This window comes from Anas platyrhynchos, chromosome 12 (assembly GCF_047663525.1).
Source record: "Anas platyrhynchos isolate ZD024472 breed Pekin duck chromosome 12, IASCAAS_PekinDuck_T2T, whole genome shotgun sequence".
In the NCBI taxonomy this organism is placed as follows: domain Eukaryota; kingdom Metazoa; phylum Chordata; class Aves; order Anseriformes; family Anatidae; genus Anas; species Anas platyrhynchos.
In genome coordinates, this window is record NC_092598.1 from 17,556,721 (window position 1) to 17,570,223 (window position 13,503).

The 13,503-nt window shown below is 38.1% G+C and overlaps 1 long non-coding RNA gene across 2 annotated transcripts in view; it reads right to left on the minus strand.

Moving 5' to 3' along the window:
* Positions 1-13,503, minus strand: part of LOC119718142 (uncharacterized) — a 120,791-nt gene that overhangs the window by 47,589 nt on the left and 59,699 nt on the right. The window lies entirely within an intron of this gene.

Sequence of the window (13,503 nt, forward strand, 5' to 3'; positions counted from 1 at the left end):
AGTTTATTTTGGTTTGTCTTTTTGTCTTCATATAAAGAGAGACAAAGGAAAAAGAAAGTACAGCAATTCCAGTGTGATGAAACAACATCACAAGACTTGTGTGTTCACAAGGAGCAGGTGTAGACATGACATTGGCAACAATTCTTAGGGAAAAACAAGCACATTTCACCCCAGTGGAGATACAACTCTTTACTGTAGTCCAGCCACAGTGCTGAGGTCCAGATAATTAGGAGTTCTTTACTGTAATTATATTTAAATGGAACACAGAACAGGGACATACCGCAGCTCTGTTCCTATCAGATCTGAAGCTCCATTTCTTCTGGAAAACCCAAGATTCAATCTTTACCAGGAAACTGGCAGATATTTATAGTATCCATAATTAGTGTCAACATAGCATTATTTAATTTCAGAAGCTCGTAGGGGTTATTATAGTCGGGGGCTACCATCTCCTGTGTATGGGACAGATTAAGATGTGCCCTTCACATTACAGCACACAAAGTTGCACATAAGGTCACAGAGATCAAGCAGACAAAAGAAAACTCCCTATACAATGATAAAATATTTCAAGCTAGAAAAAGTTTCTGGATTATGGAGATGAATTCTTTCTGAATACTTTTTTTCACCTCAAATCCCAGCCATCTTTAAAAGCAAGGTGACAGCTCTCATAAGAGAAATTTTTCTTCTTCTCTTCTACGATTTGATTCAGATCTCCTTTCCAGTGACAGAGAGACTGCCAGATTGTGTAAAGCCCAGAGATCTCTACAGCAGGCAGTCCACTAATGACTCCAAGTTTGTGTAAGATACAGCGAGCGGCATGTACAAAGAGACAGAGACGGGAGAGGAGAAGAGCATTAAATGGCCATTCCCTTCTCCCGCCAGGCAGGCTCCCAGCCCACAGGCTGGAGCCCCACGGACATGGCAGGGAGCTGCCTTAGCCCAGCTGGGCTCCGGGCATCCCCAGCCAGTCAGAGCAAGTGCTGCCACAGCACTGCTGCACCACTACAAACCTTCTTTATTCAGAAAATACAACATACAGAGCCGTAGGATTGTTTGCAGTCATTTGTTTGAATGGCTTATATTCTTGTCTACAAAGTTTGAAAACTTTTTCTTTTAACAGGAAGTTTCTTTTTTTTTTTTTCCCCACTCTTTTCAGTATCAATTGCAAAACTGCCTAAAGTCACAGTCACACGTCAAAATCCTGACACCTACATTTAATGATTTCCATTTTCATCCCAACAGTCTCATCCACTTAACTTCCTCATTGCTTGGCTATTGCTCCTGCATTCACACGTCTACATCTTAGCAATGCTTCATGGCTTGCAGTGGAATAACTCCATGGTGGCAGACAAACTGTAATGTAACTACCACAATTATTGTACTAAATGGACTTCACTCCCTCAGCAGAAGCAAAGAAACAGCTTTTTTTTTTTTCCTTCCCTTGATTATAGTTTTCCCCTTCAAAATACTATACATGGTTTCATGCTGTTCCCACACTGTATAACTGCCTCATAGAGAAGAGCAATCAATTCAATTATACTAATAAAATGCACATCACTAATATCTTATATTCATTATTATAATTAATGATAACATGCCAGCATCTAGGAACCATAACCAAGACTAGGATCCTACTGCAGTTGGTGGTTTAGAGACATCTTGGAAGAGCCAGCCCTGGCTGGCTAAGTCTGCAGAACAGAAAGACACAGCCCAATTAAATTTTATCTTCTTGCCCAGGTTCACACAGCTGAATCTGTGTAGAGCAGGTGAGATGGGTACAGAGCAGATCCAGGGGATGTACAGAAGCATTCAATTAAGATTGCACATGGATATCCTGATTTCACAGTTTCAGAAATATTTAACACAAAATATTTATATATATATGCGTACATGGAAGATTCTGAAATTACAGAAGGTTATGGAAGTCTTAATTACTTTGGGCTAGTCTCATAGATCACACGAAACAGACAAAGCTAATGTACAGGGAAAAGGAAAAAAAAAAAAAAAAAAAAAGGACAAAAAACCACACACACACAAAACAACCAGGCAGAGCAGAAGTCTTTGTCTCCACTTGAAAGTTCCCAATCAAAAGCATACAGAGAAATGTTTCATATCCCAGAAAGTATCTCAAAGGGACCTCAGGTAGGCAAACATGGAGAAGCCTAAAGAGCAAGGAGGAGACACAAATGACACCAGCTGAAGAGAGAAGAAAGAAAAAGATATTAAACCCTCACTGTACTTTTGTGGGACTGCCTTTCTTTTCACAAAAAAAGACGTTTCTTCACAGTGAGAGGTTTAAAGAATTCTTTCAGAAATTCCACATGGTCCTAAGGTGAGTGCTCCCTTTAAAACTCTCAAAGACTATTTTTCATTTTCCCTAAGCTATTTCCATTTTTATTATTCTACCTTCTGGCTAGAAACACATACTCAGCAGGATTTGTTATTTCTCACAAACAGAATCTTGAGACCACCTTGTCCTCTCCCATGGACAGATATACCAAGGGCTGCTGAACATCCAGGAGCAGAGAACAGTAGGAGATCTGAAGCGAAACCCCACATAATTCCAGCTAACTACAAAAATATACCATGTATACCACTTCAGGAAGTAATGCTGACATATGTTCCTTGATGCCCAGTGATAACAAAGAATGTGAGAGAGAATTTCTTTATAAATGTTATGATACCTTCACATCTTTCCCTTCTCTGCCCTAGGGAGACATGATACTGATGGCTAAAGAAAGGCAGGAAATAAAACACCAAGGTGGAAACTCCTAGCTTCAAGCTCCCTGCTGGATCCTGTCACATTGTGTTTCCGTCTGTTATGGAGATAGGAACTGGGGCATCATTTTGGCCATGAAATTCATCCAAGCAAATCCAAGGGGAGAAAAAAAAAAAAAAAAAGAGAGAGAGAATAAAAGATTTCTGACCTTCTTTTCCATTCAAATATTCCACATGCCACAGAAAGAGGCTGTTACTTTTATAGTTGTTTTCAAAGGCAATGTTTGTCAGATCCTACAGCCAGCAGACCCACATTGGAGAAAAAAAGTCCTTTTAGTATCTGATCTACCCATTGAGAAGAAGAAAGGAAAGATTATAGCAGGGGTGTAGTGGAGCAGAAGAAAAGAGAACAAATTAATTATTTTGTTTTAGCCCTTTTTTTTTATACTATCTCCACAGCTGAAATTCTTCCATCCATTTGAAGTCCCAACAGTCTTCCTGATGCCCTAGAATGAAATTGAACATGCTATAGAGGAATTATGCAAGACTTTGGTCTCTCGTTTCTCCTTAAATGAGAACTGAACAAAGATTTCAGTGGTAAAAGGATCTTCTACAGGCCTTGTGTGTTGTGATTGTCCATGCCACTGGGGAACTGTGCTGCAAACTTCATATGTATCTACAGTATAAATGATGCTGAGAAGGTCATGTTTAAGAAGCAACCGAATAGCATAATACTAATGTTTAGAAGTGCTCAGATTAACAATGCATTTTCTTTTTTCCATTGCTTTTCTTGGGATTTCTAAGTTTTAAAATATTATTTGGCAGTTCTTTTGGTTTCTTCGCATTGAAGTTCTTTTTGTACCTAATAAGAAGCATTGATCTATTTTAGCAACTAAACAAGAACTGGTGACACACTCATGGGAAAGAAAAAGTGTGGAGAAGTATTTCTTGAGTTTCTGGATATCCCTTGGAAACTTCCAGCCCTATGGAAGGCTGAAAAGAAGAAGGAAAGGGAAATGAAGTGTGATGCCTGGTTTGAAAAATGGACTTCCCTCCAGAATTATGAGGTGGACAAGAGTTAATAAGTTGGCTGACAAGCAAATGTAGGTAAAAAATCAAGTTTTGTAGCATTCTGAAGAGCGCTACTACAGGTTAATTATAAGTTTGGAAACTGTTGAGGTTTTTTGTTTGTTTTGCTTTTTAAAATAAGTGTTGCAAGGATCAGATGCAGATGAATGTAATACAGGATCCACTTAGATAAATTATCATTCCTATTTAATCTACAGGATAAACCAAAATAATCACATCTTTACCTCTCAGATACAGCAAATAATCTTCATGTACTCCTTTTTTTTCCACTGAGGCTGACATAAAGTCACCAGATGGGTCATAATGGAAACGGTGTCTTCCACCTCTTTGTACCTGAGCAAATGACCTCCTTTCAAGATGAATTCTCCAGAAAGCAGATAACCGAATTACCTGAGTGCTGATCCACTTCAAAGGAGCTCTTTATAGGAGACATAATCAGATTCTGATGCTTTGATCAAGGGAATCTATGAACCTGCTTACTCGATCACAGACTCTACTATTTGCCATGAAGAGATAACTTGTCAATTACAGAACATACAGCTGCTCTGAGTAACATTATTGATGACTTGAGAGAAGGAATGCATAATTCAAAGGGTAAACCCCTTAGGAAAGCTGGCAGTGGCTGGGGATAAAGGAATTCAAATGAGACAGAGGGTAGCCAGCCTAGAGGTAAGTTGCAAATGATTAAATGGTATCATCTGTTGTGCCCTCTCTTAAAACGGAACATAAAAGTGAAAGAGACTTGTGTTCAAATCTAGTTAGCTGGTTAAAGTCTTGTTCAAATCTGGTTAGTAATATGATCTGTCAGCACAAATCCTGCCACCCTTACCCTTCCCAGAGCAAAACCGGTTGGCTTCATGGCAGAACCTGAATGCTTCTGCCATACCAGACTATAGAAGCTTACACGAGGGCAGAGTTCATTCTCACATCTTGCTTGCCATGCACAGACCTGTGTTTCCAAAGCTTGTGTCATTTATTTTTTTTCAAAGAATCTTATAGGCTTTTCTCAAAGACCTATCTGAAGTGTATACATCGCTCCTTCATAACTCCAGAGCTTCCATAGTTAGTTAGTATTTTAGCTTTTTGGTGAGAAATCATAAAATGGATTTAAGTGAATAGAGAATTTTCTAGGAACACTATTTTTAGACTATTATATTATTTTTCTCTCTCCTTTTATTAAAATTTTTATTATTTTTTTCTTTTTTTTTCCAAACTGACACGGGTATTTTGTCAGGTAAACTTACTTAGGACTCTGAGAAATCCTCCTGTTTTAGGAAGGAAACAGGAGGTGACCTGAAAAGCTACTTGACTGTAATGAAGGATACTGATAATAGATTGAGTGTTCTTGTTTGCTCCTTTTATAACATGTACAAAAATGATGAGAAAAGGTAAAGCATAAATATAAAATCGAAAGAAACATTTAACTAAAGAGTTATTAAACCCATGGAACTCACTGCGAATTGACATATTTCAGTCTGAGACACGAATGAGATTGAAAAAGGAATCAGATGTTTACAAGAACATCCATTATTAAATAAGTAGATTAAATTATTTTTTAAAAGACATCCAACTTCTCAGTCTGTTTATAAGCCAGCCATGGATAAAGAAAGGGTTACAAATATACATTTCTCTGTGGGAAAAGGTTATTCTGTGAGGACTCAGCCCTGCTCCTTTAACATCAATGTGCTTTCCTATTGAGTTCAAAGAGTAGGATCATGTCACAAGACTATTTCTTGCAAAATTCTGAGCTCTCTGACACTAAATTTGATTTATAGCATGTCTGATTTTGTATGGCAATTTTTGTATTGTACCGTGGTATAAGCTACACTGCTGTTAAAATCTTTAGTTTCTATCTACATAACACCATTTGTAACATTTGCACAATACATACCTATCTTGTTTTCTGTAGCACCATAAGGCTTAATACAGATACCATAGTGTCTGTTATTTTTACACAACCTGCCTTAATTCTTTCCAAAATTATGTAAGACTTCTTATGTTGAAGACATTTTAAATGATGTATTAAAAGACCAGACTCAATATTTTAAAAATCTACTATAACAATTCACATGAATAATAGCACCAGACTGCAGCCATAACAAAACTCAACTGTAGTAATTACATCCATGTGCTAAGGACTCTCACTATTGCCCTGTGTGAACATCTCAGAGCGTCTTTACAATTCAGGCATACAGGAAATCTGTGCCATTAAGTAAACCTGAGAAGTTCAAATCATGCTTGTTGAGCACAGTTGTTCCAAGCCTTGAACCAAGCCACACACAGACCCATGGGTGCACTTCTTCCATTGGTGAGAAATGCAATTCACCAGAAAAAGCATACACATTTTTAAGCATACACGCACAAAACAACAACAACAACCTCACAGCCTTACAAGTTCTTTTTCTTCACATTCTAAGAGATGAGGAAACTAGGAAAGAATTTGAGGAAGTTATCCTTGCAACCTTATCTATAGTAAATCAAAGATCCAAATGTTTGTTTATGCAGAACTTAATATTCATTAAAATTTAAAATTATTCATGAAAATTAAAGACTTTTCCATTAAACTCAGCTGAATTAGGTCAAACTTTAAAATTAAATTTCATTACTTAATGAGATTTAAATGTTTAATACATTGATGGCCAGTCATGACTTGACTTTATCCATAGCAAGTAGGACAAGAGCTGACCAGTTGGAGATGATGGCACTTACAATGCCATCTCCTCCCATTTTGGCCTTAAATCATATGCATTCACAGAAGGCAGAAAAAGTGTCTGAGGTCTGGCCAAAATTTTGCTGAATCATTCAGGTAAGTACCTCGGCCAAATCTGAGAACTTTCTGCTGTGAAAGGCGGCAAATCTTTTGTAGAAAGTAGTCCTCAAAATGCTTGGTTACAGCAGCTTAAAGCTGTGGCAATAACAACTGGCCACAGGTTTCTAAGCAATACAGCAATGTATGTACAACTTGTGTTCTCCTCACATTTCATACCTATGTGTAGTTGTTTATTTTATTACCTTTTATTTCCAAGATGAAGGAAATCTATAGTCCATGACCAGAATTAACAGCCTTAAAAGAAAGGGGGGAAAAAAGCACAAGGCATTTGAATTCATTTTTTTTTATGCAGCATGCCAAAATAGGCTGAAGTTAAAAGTGATAGCAGTGCACTGAATGAATTGTAGGATTTGTTTTTATCTTTCCTATTGAACAGATTCCTGCAGTTTACTTTTTTGAGCATCTTACAGCATCTTTGGATCAGCCAACAAAGAAATTCCTTTTGGACACAGCATGTGGTCAAATGAAGATTCTGTTCAAAGTGACATGAAATCAGAAATATTGGCTATATAACAGGTATTGTCTTTTTTTATACCTCTGTTCTTCATTGTCAGTAGTCGCCATAACTGAAGAGACACACTCACAAAGAAGTAAGAAATGTTCAAAGTGGGCAACAGATGCTTTATTAGAAGGCAAACCTTTCTCTTTTCTCTATTCATTTTATCCTAACAACAGCAGGTTTCCAAGAGGGAGAAAAAGCAGCTTTGAAGCTTTTTTTTTTTTCCCCTCCAACTGATGTATTTTTTTTAAGAGGTCCTAATTTCAAATGCTTTAGTGAAGTCTGACTTAGTGCTCTTATGCTACAATATATTTAATGCTTTAATAGTAGGATCACTACCAGTTCCTCTTTTTATATTTGCATTTTTCCATGATTATTAATTGGGCAGACAGTCCCAGCCACTGTTACTTGCAGACTTCTCCTCCTCCAGGACCCAAACAATGCTCATCTTGGGTGGCAGGGAGCAGGGGGGACCTTTGACCTGAGCAGCCTGGGAACTGTTCCTGGGTTTGTTCCAGTACCCTATATGAAAACACTTTTTACCTTTACATGCATATGAAACTTGTGATGTGAACACCTTAAAAAACACCACTTTATTGTACTAGTGTGTTTTCAGGCTGACCTCTTAACTGAAGTCAGTTTTACTCAATCACTAAATACTGAATGGCACCCAAAGAAAAACAGCAGAGAGATACTAAACTGGGTGACTCAGCTTTGTTCCACTGAAACCTGTCTGTATCCCACCTCTGTGCTCCAACTGCCAATGTCACATGGTCAACAAAACAGCATCCCTGGAGCCCTATTTTGCAAACAGACCATGTTATACTTTTTTGAAACTTCAAGCTGTTCTGGTGTAAAATAGCAAGACCAGTACATCCGTGTATTCCACAGCAATGGACAGGGATGAATAGTTATATATTGGTCTCAATGCCTATTTATTAAACTATACAGGAGCCACAGGCACTGGATATACCTGAGCATTGTATATATTCTCTCCATGGAAGCACACAAACTGCCATTAAAAGGAAAGTTTTGGTTATACCCACAAAAGTTTCAAAATAACCAGGGCCCAGCGGAAAGACAAAAGATGAGAGGTTAGTAAAAGGTGCAGTCAACAGGGAGAATTATTGGAATATAATTTTGTGTAGCACATCCCATTTGAGGTCCCTCTAAACCTACATTATGTATGAACATTTTAACAAATTAACACCTGGTCAAATTATAAATTCTGTTCAATTGCTAATCAACAACTCAACCTCAGATATTACTCTCTATCTGAGTAGCTTCACATCCTTCAAGAACATAGAAAAAGGAACAACAGAAGTAGATCAACACTCCTCCTTAAGGGAGCCAGCAGCAATGAGAAATGAGCCTGAGAAACCAGTAAGCTGTTTAACTTTTAAGGAGGTTCACTGATCTTGAAGACTGACTTCTGCCTTTTTCATGAACTCCTAGCCGGTGCGTCAAAAGGCACATCTGCTCAAAACTTCTGGGGCACCTCTCTTTTTACTTCTTCCTTTTCAATTTTTATATGTATTCTCAGAGGAGTGGACAAAGCAACCCTCAGTGACTTTAACTGCACTCTTATGTAAAATGCAGTCATCAGGCAGTCAGCTTATACTACATTATACTTACTCACTCACCTTCCAAAAGCACAACTCTGCAGTGAAGAACTAACTAGCAGTGGTAACTGTTAAATACTTGTGCAATGGTAAGACTCTGCAACCCTGTAATGCCTTGTAAAATGATTGCCTGGTAAGCTTTCAGTCTATTTGCACTGGTCCAAGTCTCCTAGGTTTAAGAAGAAGGAGGCACTGTAATATGACAATACCTGTCCTACACAGAACTGTTTCAATATCCAAATATGAATTTATTTTCAGCAAGGAAACTGTAAGAGTGACAATTCAAAAATCACAACATATAAAATGTACAATTAATATTTTCACCTGACCATGATTATTATTACTTTTTTTCAAGTATGTATTCATAACACTGAAGTATCCATCTCAGTGGAGCAGGAGCTATTTATTATGCCTATGGGAAAGGAGTTAAAATGTCGTCATTTATTGCTGATTATTTGTGTTTTATGTATCAAGTTTTGCATAAATATATTACAACAACAACAGATCTCCACCAGGTATCATGAAAGAAAACTATAGGAGGCAGCATACATCTGACTATTGCAAATATGTATATTGCAAGGTATCTTTGTGAAGTAAATGAATGAAATTCTAAACTTAAAATTGGGAAAGCAGAAGGGCATGAAGAAAACAAACATGAGGAGAAGATCAAGAAAGATCAAGAAAGTGTATTACCAAAGAATAAAGCCGTTAGGTAAATGGGCTGGATTAAATTAAACTGTAACATTAAGGCTCATTCAAAATGGAAAAGTAAAAAGTGATCATTTAACTGCAGACATTATCTTATAAAATAGGATACTGTGGCTCATCAGTTTGTATGTATGAAAACACAACCCAAGATTCTGTTAAACACTGAGCTTCAAGCTTGTTTGTATGGCTAGGGTTTGTTCAAGAGAGAAGATGAGCACTAGGCAGATGTGGAGGGCAGTACAGTCTGATCCTGTTTTTCTGAAAGTGAAGTCCTGTGTGATTTCAAGCAACTCTGTCTTTACAATTATAGTGATGCAAGATTTATTTAAAAAAGATTTGTATTTGACTAGCTGAAACTGGAAAGACTTTTTTCACCTCAACTATCATAGACAGGTTGATAAGAACAAATGTTTTTTGAACCTATCAGAGAATTCAGAGCAAGCTTGACAAAATATAGTAGTAGCTGTTATCTGGATGAGCAACCATTGGTACTACTACCTCAGATTGTAGCACAAATAAAAATTTTTGATAACCAATGATAAAATAAGTGAGAGTTTGTGGGGGAAAGATTATGCTACACTGTGAAACATGGTGAAATTGCCTTATAGTTCAATAATTCCTCCTGCAGATGAGGAAATAATATGTAATACATTTTCAAAAGCAAACCTTGAGTGACAACAAAGAAAGGAATGATCAAGCTGCAAGATAAGCACATACCCAGCAGATAAACTAGCTTAGCTGGGATTTGGAAAAAAAAAAAATCTGTTAGAGCCAATAAGTAAAATTCTACACCTAGTAATTTTTTTTAAATTGACTTCAGGAAGGCCAGCATTTTGCTTAGTGTTTTTATTCACAAAGAAGCCACAACATTTTTAATAAGTGGAAGTTATCGGGACTATCTTAAATTCCTACTACAAACATTCTCCTTCTTGAATTGCTATATGTTAGTATTGAGAGATTTTTCAACAGGTATGCATGGGGCAAGAATTTACTCAGACAATAGGACTGTTCACTGCAGGATTTGACTTTCCGTAGAAATTTGCTGTTTCAGGAATAGCATACTAAGTTTCTGCTCTCGTCTCTAAATGCACAGGCAAAACCCACTTGCATATACAGGAAGAGAGAAGGGACACAGACTACTACAGATACCACAAGTGATGAAGTCCAGTCCCCAGGCAACTACTTCATACAAGTAGATGTCCTCTTAGGATTGCCCAGGGTACTACACAACCTCTACAGTTTCATCTGAAGGCTAGGGCTTGGAGGCACCCAAGTAGCGTTAGACCTGAAATGCTAAAACTTCCAGGGAAATAACATTTGAAGGAGGACAGAGGTATTTTCATCTGCTATCCACTGCTGAGAGCAAGCTTTTAGCTCAGTGCTGAGGTCTAAGATCCTGAGAAAGATAGGCCCTTGCACTTACATGATCGTCACCTATATCAAACAACTCAAACAGAAAAGAACATCTCTCATGTAAATCTGTTCAAAAAATGAATAGAAAGACCTGAAAAGGTTAAAGGCTAGAGCTTTTAAAGCTTTTATTCATACCAAGGAAAAAAGGATACTGTTCAAAAGCTTTATTCTTAGGCCATTTTGAACAATTCCGTTTTAAAAATCCTACTTTTATGAGAACACACTTACCTTATTCAGAAAGTTCACAAATAGTTTCTTTTTCTTTCCCTGTATATATGTGTGCATGTCTGAGAATGACAGTAAGAGAGTGTAAATCTTTCACTTGTTCTTTACATACTCCCTTACAGTAAACACCATCTGAAGAGCTGGGGGGCAGGTCAAAGTAAGCAGTTAGTTTCCAAAATTAAACCCTTCCCTGCAATCCCCTTTCAATTAGATCATCCCCTCAAGTATTAGCATAATTGTTATCAGGTACTCAACAATTCTGGCAACTGTATATGCAGATATAAGCATATATACAAACATAACACACACTCACATAAATCCTTACAAACAATCAAGTAGTCCAGACTTCTTTACTATACCTAAATATATAAATATATATAAACGCACACCTATATTAGGCCATATTCTAGCTGTATCCTGAACATTCTACACTGAGTTGCTGCTCTGAGAACATATATTTCAACAGCTTTTTTAAAAAAGTAACCCAGATATCTCAAGAGGAATGAAAAATATGCCTTCCAAGAACACCTAAGGAGCAGTTGCTCATTTCTGTGGATTCCCCTTTTTCTGATATTATTGGCATTTTAGAAGCCTCACTACTACTAGGGCCCTTTGATCTCTACTACTTGGCGCCACAAGATTTGCCCTCTGTATGCTGTGAGAACTTAAAAAGGATTGTTTAAGGAGGGCAGCTTCTGTGTAATTGCACATTAGCCATACTTAGAATGATTATGGCTTTCTTGACATCAGAATGATGGGTTATTAGCAGTATTTTAAGGTTTCTAGGCTGGGAAAATTGCAATTTTTCTCTGGATGGCAACAACAGCTGAAGCTATACCGAAGATGAGGAAAAGATGAGTAACTTAAGGACTATTTCTTACAGGATTTATGTGATGGTTAAAAGCCTGCTCCCCCTCTTCTTTATGCTACACCTTCTTTTTGTTTTTGCACCCAGTACTGTCTTCCCTGTACTGACAACTCAGTGACAGGAACATTTCAGAAATTACAACACAAATGCCAGCCAGGAAGTTATAATAACACTGTCATAATAAACCCTGCTATAGTCCAACAAAATCTTCCCAACTATTCTGTGTGGACAAGAAGTTCTCATATAGGAACATAGTAGCAATGGCAGACCATTGGTGTTTGTATTATCTGCCATACAGTTTTCGGATCCTGCCTTGCACAGATAGGCCAAAGGCCTAGCCAGGATGAAACCCATGCTATTGGTGACTAAACCAATGTTTTACATTAACAAGACCTTTGCCAGAAAATCAGAAAACTTCAGCTGGTCAATATTTAATCTTTAGCTTTACAAAAAGGAAACTCAATTACATCTACATTTGTTCAGTCACTGGTAATTAGATGTATACACAACCAGTGCATCAGTGCCAGGTTCTTCTCTATTTACAAGTCTAAAAAGCAACAGTAACTGCAACAACTTTTATTTGCTGTCAGAAAACTATGCCTGAAAAAAGTCAGAGGCTGTTTCTGGAAAATAAAAGCTAATAAACAAATATGCCCACATGGTCTGGCTGGCAGCGTTTGGCACAGAAGTCCCCACCTGTAGCTTGTGCCTCTCTTCCCCCAGGAGAAGTGACAAGGTTCCTTTCCAGCCCCTGCGCTGATGGCTTGTCACTGAGAGGACCGCTCTGACCTGCTCTTCTCACCACCACCACCACGATCACTTTGTCTCCACTGACCCAATTAACCCCCAGTATCACAGAATCATCTAGGTTGGAAGAGACCTCCAAGATCACTTAGTCCAACCTCTGACCTGACACTAACAAGTCCTCCACTAAACCATATCACTAAGCTCTGAAGTAACAGAAGGATTAGCTGGTATCTAATAAGCAACTTCATTTCTCCTCACTCACTTCAGGACTCAAAGCCAGAGACCTCCCCCCCAAACTGCAGTAAAAAGGCCTGAAAATTACTGCTGGAGATGGAAAGCAGAACAAAAGTTTTTGCTGAGTATGTGAGGTACTGTGGAGGGAGCTGAGGGGGAAGCTGCTTACTTGCAAACAGTGAAGGGGATTCCTAAACCTTAGATCCGGCAGCAGTGGGTCAGCTGCAGTGCCACAGCCCATGTGTTTCTGCCTGGCTCCATTTCCAGCTGCAACACCATCAGTGACATTTTACCTTACGAGTTACTCTGAGTCTCTCATCTGTATCTGGCCAAAATTGCTCTTTGCCACCCCATGCTCAGGACAGGCTGCAGAAGTGCAGGGTGGCATACAGGGACTACTTCAGACAGTGATGTGGTGGAAGAAATTTGAATGGATCATGCTATTCAAAAATGACAAAGCTATAAAGAGGCATGCAGGTCATCCCAAAGGAATGCCAGCAATACCTTCCTGCTTTATTGCACACACTGTGCATTTTTTTATGGACACTACACA